Source organism: Canis lupus, chromosome 34, assembly GCF_011100685.1.
Source record: "Canis lupus familiaris isolate Mischka breed German Shepherd chromosome 34, alternate assembly UU_Cfam_GSD_1.0, whole genome shotgun sequence".
Lineage (NCBI taxonomy): Eukaryota > Metazoa > Chordata > Mammalia > Carnivora > Canidae > Canis > Canis lupus.
This window is the reverse complement of record NC_049255.1, coordinates 19,831,281-19,839,801: the sequence shown is the minus strand read 5'-3', so window position 1 is coordinate 19,839,801 and position 8,521 is coordinate 19,831,281.

Below are 8,521 nucleotides of genomic sequence, written 5' to 3'. Positions count from 1 at the left end.
AAAAGGCACAGAAGCCCCCTGAAATATTAATCAATCTTTAGTAAGATCAGCTTCCTGTGAGCATGGATTACATTTCTTGAAAATTTCTTGACCGTCTTTAGTCACAATTTCTACATCTCCCCTCCCTGTTCTTAATGCAGTCTTTCCCAACCAAACTTCCATCCCATCATCCCTACTAAGATCATTCTTGCCAAGGTCCTCAATAACTTCCAACCAGGAAAAGCCAGTGGTTAATTCTCAATTCTCATTTTATGTGGCTTCTCAATAGCATTTTTGGGGGAAGTTTATTACTTTTCTTCTTTAACTTTTTTTAAAGATTTATTTATTTGAGAGAGAGAGGGAGAGCATATGAGTGAGCACTAGAGGGAGGGGCAGGGGGGAGAAGGAGAAAAAATCTGAAGCCAACTCTGCACTGAGCACGGAGCCCTCTGCAGGGCTGGATCTCATGACCCTGAGATGAAGATCTTGGCCAAAACCAAGAGTCAGATGCTTAACTGACTGAGCCACCCAGGCGCCCCTTTAATTATTTTTTAAAATAGTCTTCTGAGAACTAAACTTTCTTGGTTTCTCTTCCACCACAATGATCATTCCTGCTATTTCCTTTGCTGGCTCCCCCTCCTCTTCCAGCTGTCTAAATGGTGAGTGTCCCAGAGACCAGGCCTCAGCCTTCTCTTCTACTCTCACTCCTTATGCAATCTTGCTCAGTTCGATTTCTTCCATGATGATTCCACATGGATACCACCAGCCTCAATCTCACTCCAAGGCTTATATACCGTCCACTGATCAGTTAGATGTGCATGATCACATCCAGTTAGATGGACTTGATCAGTTAGATGTGCAATAAGCATCTCCAAGTTAATGCACCCCAGTAGAACTTGAGAGGTGTTCCTTCCCTCACTACTCTCACCTCCACTCCTCCACTTCAAGTTAAGCCCAAGCCAGGAGTCTTCCTGAACTCCTATCTCCCTCATTCTGCATCCACATGTCCTGGAGGCTCTGTCATCAAAATACAGTTTGCATATGATCACTTCTCACAATCCCCACCATTGCACCCAGTCCAAAGCTATACCATTTCTGGCTGGGATTTTTGTAGTGGTTTTCTGTTTTACCACCTTGCTTCTATGTTCATCCCCTTAGAATCAGTTTTCTGCCCAGCAGGCAAACAGACAATTTCAAAATATAAATTACATCATAGATAGCACTCAAACTCTCCAATGGATTCCCACCCCTCTCAGAGGGAAGTCCAGTTTTCTTACCACACCTACAATGCCCTACCAATGTCTCCATCTCGCCTCCTGCTGCTCTCGTCTTTCTCCTCTGCGCCCCTGTCACACCCACCTCCTCACTGCTTCAAACACACCAAACTCTTATCCACCTCAACATTTCTGCCCCTGCTCCTTTCTTTCCCCATGCTCTTCCTCTGGACCTTCACATAGCTTGCTCTGTTACTTCATACATGTCTTTCTTTGCCTGTCACCGGCTCTCAGTGGCTTTCCATGGGCCATCCCCATTTCCCTCTATTTCTTTACCTTTCATTTATCTTCTTTTTAGTGTTTATCTCTAACTGCCAGTGTATACAATAGTTATTTCATTATTTGTTTATTGGATTTATTTAGTTTTGTGATCTAGTGCCTAGAACAATCTGGGGCTCAGCAAACATCAGGTAAATGAAACACCCATTGAAATGAATGTCCCCAGCCTGTTTTCACAGTAGGACTTGATGTCTGAATAATAATATTGTAAAAGATATTCTTTTATTCTTTTTTATTTTTTTGTATTTTTTTATTGGAGTTCGATTTGCCAACATATAGTATAACACCCAGTGCTCATCCTGTCAAGTGCCCCCTCAGTGCCCGTCACCCAGTCACCCCAACCCCCTGCCCACCTCCCCTTCCACTACCCCTTGTTCGTTTCCAAGAGTTAGGAGTCTCTCATGTTCTGTCTCCCTCTATGATATTTCCCACTAGATATTTTAAAAAACCATTCTTTTAGGCCTTCTGAGCCCTTCCAAGTCTATTGTGACACAAATCTCAAGTCAGAGCTCACCCTGCTGCAGGTAAGAAAAGCCTCTCCCTCATTAGAGCTCTTTGCAACTGAGATGAGTGGTCTCCTCAGCTCCCAGGTGTAATTTGAGCAAGCTGGTCTGGTGAAACTCCAGCTGGTTTTTGGAGCCCCTTGATGGATTCCAAAGAGTAAGAAAGGGGATACCTGATGATCCTGTGATGCTGGCAGTAAGACACCAGGGGGCAGCAAATCCAGCTCTTAGTTCTAAAGGAGAAACAGGTGTTCTGATGATAACTACAATTTGTTGTTCAACAGATAGGACAAATGTCAGCACGTGCCTACACTGAGTGCTAGGCAGCAATGAAAATGAATAAGCATGGATGAATCTTACAAACACGATACTCTGTGAAAGAAGCAAGACACAGAAAAATATAGATGGCCTGATTCCATGTACTTAACACTCAAAAATAGGCAAAACTAAGCCACGTTGTTTAGGAAGCATACATGGACAGTCCAGCTGTAAAAAAAAAAATCAAGGAAATTATAGTCACAAAAGTAAGACTGAGGATAGGTGCCCATGGTCAGAGCAGCACATACTGGAGGCTCCTGGTCCTGGCAATAATTTGTTTCTTTCACCTTTGCAGGAGTTGCATTGGTGCCCAATTTGTAATTATTTGCTAAGCTTTACATTAATGGTCCGTGCCTTCTTTGAACATATGTTTACATTTCATATTAAAGGTGCTTTCAAGAAAAGGAAAGGGAAAGAAAGTTAGGGAAAAAAGGGGAAAGAGAGAGATGCACAGCGATGGGGCACAAATAGAGAGATTAAGAGATAGAGCAGCAAAGAAAAGTTTGATTAGATAAGAAGAGATATGCCCAGAAGGGGGAGGGGAAGAGAAAGAGGGAGAGATGGGGAGAAAGAGAAAGAACGAGGTACATCCAGAAAGAAATATTTAAAGGAAAACACGTGAGGGAGAATAAGAAAGTAATGAAGGTCAGAAAGGGGGAAGAGGGAAAAAAGAAAGAGATCAAAGATGAGGGGAGAAACAGGCAGTGAAGAGGGTTACAGACAGAAAAAGGGAAAAGATGCAGAAAGAATTATAGGGAGGGGGCACCTGGGTGGCTCAGTGGTTGAGCATCTGCCTTCGGCTCAAATGGTGAACCCCAGGTCCTGGGATCGAGTCCCACATCGGGCTCCCTGCAAGGAGCCTACTTCTCCCTCTGCCTATATCTCTGTCTCTCTATATATATGCCTCTCATGAATAAGTAAATAAAATCTTTTTAAAAGAGTTATGGAGAGGACAATTCAAACAGTCTATCAGGAAGGAAAGGGGACACACACTCTGGCCAGGTTAGAGGTTGGCATTGGCCCCGGGACCTTAGGGAGGCCCCATCTTGCATGGACAGCAACTAGAACACAATGATGCCCAAGAAAGATGCCAGGAGACCCTCAGTGTCAGGAAGAGTTCCTCATCACGTCTCAAAGGGAACATGAAAGGCAGGGCCGGCACCCAAGCCCGATCTTCGATGACCATCAAAAGTATGGACTCAAGACTTCAAAGTACTCATCTTACTGGGACTTCTATGTAAGCTCCACCAGTGCTCTCTTTGCCTGACTATTTTCAGATTTCATCTGTAACCTCGCTTCTCCTGTCCCTGCTTACAGGAGACCTGGACCTCAACGAACACGATGGACGCACTGCTGATATTCTAGAGACACCCATGGTCTCCGTGTTGGGGTAACAGATGGGACAGGCCATGGCACATTCCATCCGACTGCTCAGAGAAAGAAGTTCACTCAAAATTATACCATGAGTAGGTAAACTGATGAGTTAAGCAGGAACTTCAGTAACCCTCCTCAGCTCCTTAGCCCTATTTGCTTTCTCAGCAACAAAGATCTCTCTGGTTTGGAAAAATTCAAGTGTTCTCAGGAATTAGAGTCTGAAACTGCCATTTTTACTTCTTATCTAACCCTGCCTCCTCTTCTTAGCTGAATCGTGCCTTCCCCATACAGGGAATTTAACTAAAGGCACAATTCTGGGTACCCAAATCCCAACTCTGATTTGTTTGGAGAGGCCTTTCTCCTAGAGGAATCTAATTATAATTTTAGCTGAAATTCAAACCTTGGCTTCAGTCGTGAAGGAACAGATTGGCCAAGGAGTGAGAGCATAGGTACTCCCAGAGGGAGACAGCCTATGTGCTCTCTAGGGCCATCTGGAGCTTTGTGAGGTGCCAGAGGAGGACGTACTGTCCTGAGCAGGAAGTGGGGCTTCTGTTGGAACCAAAATTGGGAGAAACTTGAACCCAACTACCATCTGCTGAGGCCTACACACAGGACCGGGAATCCTGGCCGAGTACTCTTTGGGGTCCACACTCTTAGCATCCCTCCCACTCCAACTTCACAGAAACACAGGAAGGTATATAAAGATCAAGTTATCATCTGTAACAGCCCTGGGCCACAAGGCATGGCATTGTCAGCAGAGCAGAAACCTGAAGATATTTTTTTCAGGGGATGGCACGGGCAGGATGAGATCAAGAAACATCTCAACCAACCAGTCAGCTGTGAAAATCTGGAAATGCTAGGGAAAAGTGAATAAGTTGGAACCCTGCCAAGATCTGCAAAGTCACCAAGTGCAGGGGGGCCACTGGGGGTCTGACGCGGAAAGATGAAATAGAAAAGAAGTCATGGCAAGCAAAGAGCTACTCACTGCAAACATGGTTATAAAACACCGTAAGTTTATTTAATAATTCTTGGGAGATAAGGTACGCAATGCAAAAAATTAATAATCTGTATAATTTAACGATCCCAGATGAGCTTTACTGAGTAACATCTACAGACTCTGTGCGAGGGGCTTTTCATGCATTATCTCATTCAATCCTGATATAACACCAACATAGCAGATCTCAGACTTCTATGAATTTAAAGGATAAAGAAACCAAAGCTTAAAGAGAACCTGACCAAAACTATATGACACCAAAATGTTACCCAGGCTGGTCTGACCCTGTAGCCCAGGATTTAAATCACTACAGAATGTTTCCTCTCATGTAATTCCAATAAAAATGAGTGAGGACATGACATGGGCAGAGTATATGGTAGGAGACCTGGGTTTTATTAACAACCTTGACTGAAACGCACCATGTGATATTGTTCTTGGTTTTTCTACATGAAAACCTGGTGTGACTAGAGCACATGTTCTTTAAAATCCCCTCCATCTCAGATAATTTGTGGCCGCCTGGAGACTCTTTCAGGTGCAATATTACAGGTTTTTGTTTTGTTGCTTTTTTAAAGGTTCACAGTTGGATGACGGTGAACAAGAAAGCGCTATTAGATCACGACCACAGATTATTCTCAATTAGGTCTTTTCCATTTGGAGCCTTTCAGAGCCAGCATGCAAGTACAGTTAGAAAAGTGTCCTTGGAGGGGCACCTGGATGACTCAGTGGATGAGTATCTGCCTTTGGCTCAGGTTGTGATCCCGGGATCCTGGGATCGAGTCCAACATCTGGCTTTCCACAGAGAGCCTGCTTCTCCCTCTGCCTATGTCTCTGCCTGTCTCTCTGTGCCTCTCATGAATAAATAAATAAAATCTTTTTTAAAAAAAAACACTTTTTTCCCCCCAAAGTCCTTGGAAAGTGTTACCCTCACATCCAACAGTTTCAGATAAAGCTCCATCCCCTACATTGGCATCTCCCTAGTGTCTCAGTCAAAGGGAAAGATGAAGGGACAAGATGCAAGTCAGGTGACAAAGCCCTTGAAAGCTCTCCACCCCAGGACCAGGACGGCCCTTGGAGTGAGCCAAGCCCAGGGCTGTGTGCTCCAAGCTAGGAGGCAGCCAGGGACTCAGAGGGCTCATAGACAAGGCACAGCCTCACCAGTGAGTGACAAGCACTATAGACTGCTCACACCAAGTCATAAGCCCAGAAAACCCCCTTGTACTTCATCCCCACCTCATTCTGCAGCACCTGTTTCATTTCAGGGATCTGGATCTTCTACCCACTAAGGCATTTGATCGTGAAGCTTAGAGTCTACTGAGCAGCTTTAAAGTTATCTCCAAAAGAACTTCACTGCTGCTCTCTCTATCTTTACCTATCAAAGCAAATCCATTCTGCAGGGCCTCCCTCAGATGTTGTCTTTTCGAGAAGCTTTCCATCATTGTCCCAGTCACAGTTTCTCTATCCTCTGACCCCAAGGGTCACTTCATGGTTTTCTCCTGTAGCCCTCATTGATAGGGGCATAGTATCCCATGATGCCAGCAGCATGCACAGAGCCTATTGGGGAAAGCTGGATCTAGGTGCATACCCAGCTCTTGGTGTGTCACTCATCTGGTTCCGACCTCAGCACTCTGCCCATCCTAATGGGCTCACATTAATAATCATAACACATATTCCCTGGCTCATTAATATGCACCTAACCCAAGAAGCAGATATCCAAAGGAGACCCCTCATCTGTGACATGGTCAAGTGGGACACACAAAAGAGGATCCACCCAGTGCAGAGCCTTGGCTCAGCCTCAGTGGAGGGTGCATTCTGAATGTAGGACACCCACTGGCCACATGTGTAGTCCATTCTCCAGAAGAAGGTGCAAACAAGGGTAATGAGGGACCACTGCATAAGGCATGTACAGGCAGGCTCAAGTCTTAATGCTTTCATAAAGCCAGACTGAAGGTTTCTGAGAGGCTGCCCCATCATTGCCAGGACCAGGTAACACAAAGTTCCAGAGCCTCAAGAGGGCATGACTGGGGCAACTGCCTCTCACAGAATTCACCAATACCATGACTGCTCACGGGGGTGTTCTGAGCACATGAATGGGACAAGAGGGGAGTGGTCAAGGAAAAGAAGCTTGCTGCTCCATATTGACCCTATAACCTCACCCAGCATTCAGGTCCCATTCTGGATGCTCCAAAAAGTGATGCTTCTCCCTGGGAATGGGGTTCTGACTCCTTTAGACTCTCTCAGCATTGTGAATTTGGTAGCCAAGGTCATGCCCTTGCTAGCCAGAGACCTCTCAACACTGCCCAGAGGGGGCAGCAGGAGGGAGATCCTCCAGGTCAGGAGGAAGCCCCAGCTTCACCAACCCACAGCCAAAGGGAGAGAGAGACCAGCCACAAGGCATCCTTCTGCCCCTAAGCTAGGACAACTGGGAGAATAACAGGGCCATAGCAGGGGAGAGAATAAGAAAAGAAAATGAAAAGCTGAGAGTGGATAGAAAGGAAGAAAAAAATGTGGTAGTGATAAATGGGCAGCACAGAGGAAGGAGAAGGGAAAGAAGAGGGAGGGAGGAGGAAGGACAAAGAAAGGAGGGTAAAAAGGAATCTTTAGAAAAAGTTAATCAGAGACTCAGAGGGAGAGATAGCAATTAACATAGATGACGAGGAAGAGAAGCAAAGGAAAGAGTCAGAGACAAGAATAACAGGAGAAAACAGAGGAGGGAGGACAAAAAGAACAAAGATTGGACAGGAAAGACCAAGGGGTGGAACAGCAAGAAGGAAACTAGGGAAGCAGAGGTAGAAGGGCACACAGGGCCTGAGAGGCAGAGACAGGAGGAAGGGGGAGGGGAGCCCTGAGATGCAGAGATGATGAAGGGAGCAGAGAATGAAGGAAGGCAGCATCAGAATGGCCGGAAGGCACCAGAGAGAGCGAGGGAGAAGAGCAGATGAGGAAAAAGAGCAAACTAGGAGGGGAACTGGACCAGGAAGAGGAAAGGCTGAAGAAGAGCAATAGCACAGAGAGAAAGAACTGGGGAGGGAAGCAAAGTATAGCTAGGAAGGCAAGAAGCAAAAGAAGGAAGTGAAGGGTGACATAAATAGAAGAACAATGGGAGCAAAGAGAAAGGGTTGAATCAGAAACAGAACACAGATATTTAACTCAAATCATGTGTGTCTCAGTTTTCTCAACTGTAAAATGGAATGCTCACTTGACTAATTTTTATGACAACTGAATACGATGATGTGTATAAGCTACCTGAAATACTGTAGTCACTTAATGATTTTTTTTAATTTTGTGGATGACAGTTCTAATGCCAACAATGAACCAAGTTTCAGAAAAACTCACCTGGTTTCATTCATCTTTGTATCCTTACCACCTAACACATGCCCTGACACATAGCCTACTTGTATGCACTCAAATAAGCCGAACAAAGACTGCCAGAGAAAGAAAGGTATGGAATTCTTGGAAGCAAAGAAGATAGATACAGGAAAAGAAAAATGGGGACAAGAAAGAAACAAAAGCAAGTAAATAAAACCAAAAAGAAAAAATGGAGGAAGAGAATCAATGTGGAAGAAGGAGAAAGAGAAAGCAAAGAACTTACCTTGATGACAACTGGGCAACTCAGGCCAGCAGCTGCCGCCCAGCAGTGAGACTGGCAGTTCCATAGACCTCAGAAGCTATAAACTGCCAGGCTAAGTCATGGTTGAGACATGGCACTACAGTGAGTGATGAGGCAGGAGGCAACTTTGAGAAGGATCACAGGGGCGTGTTGTGGACTGAAGAGCTCATGAACATCTATCACCTTTGGGAAC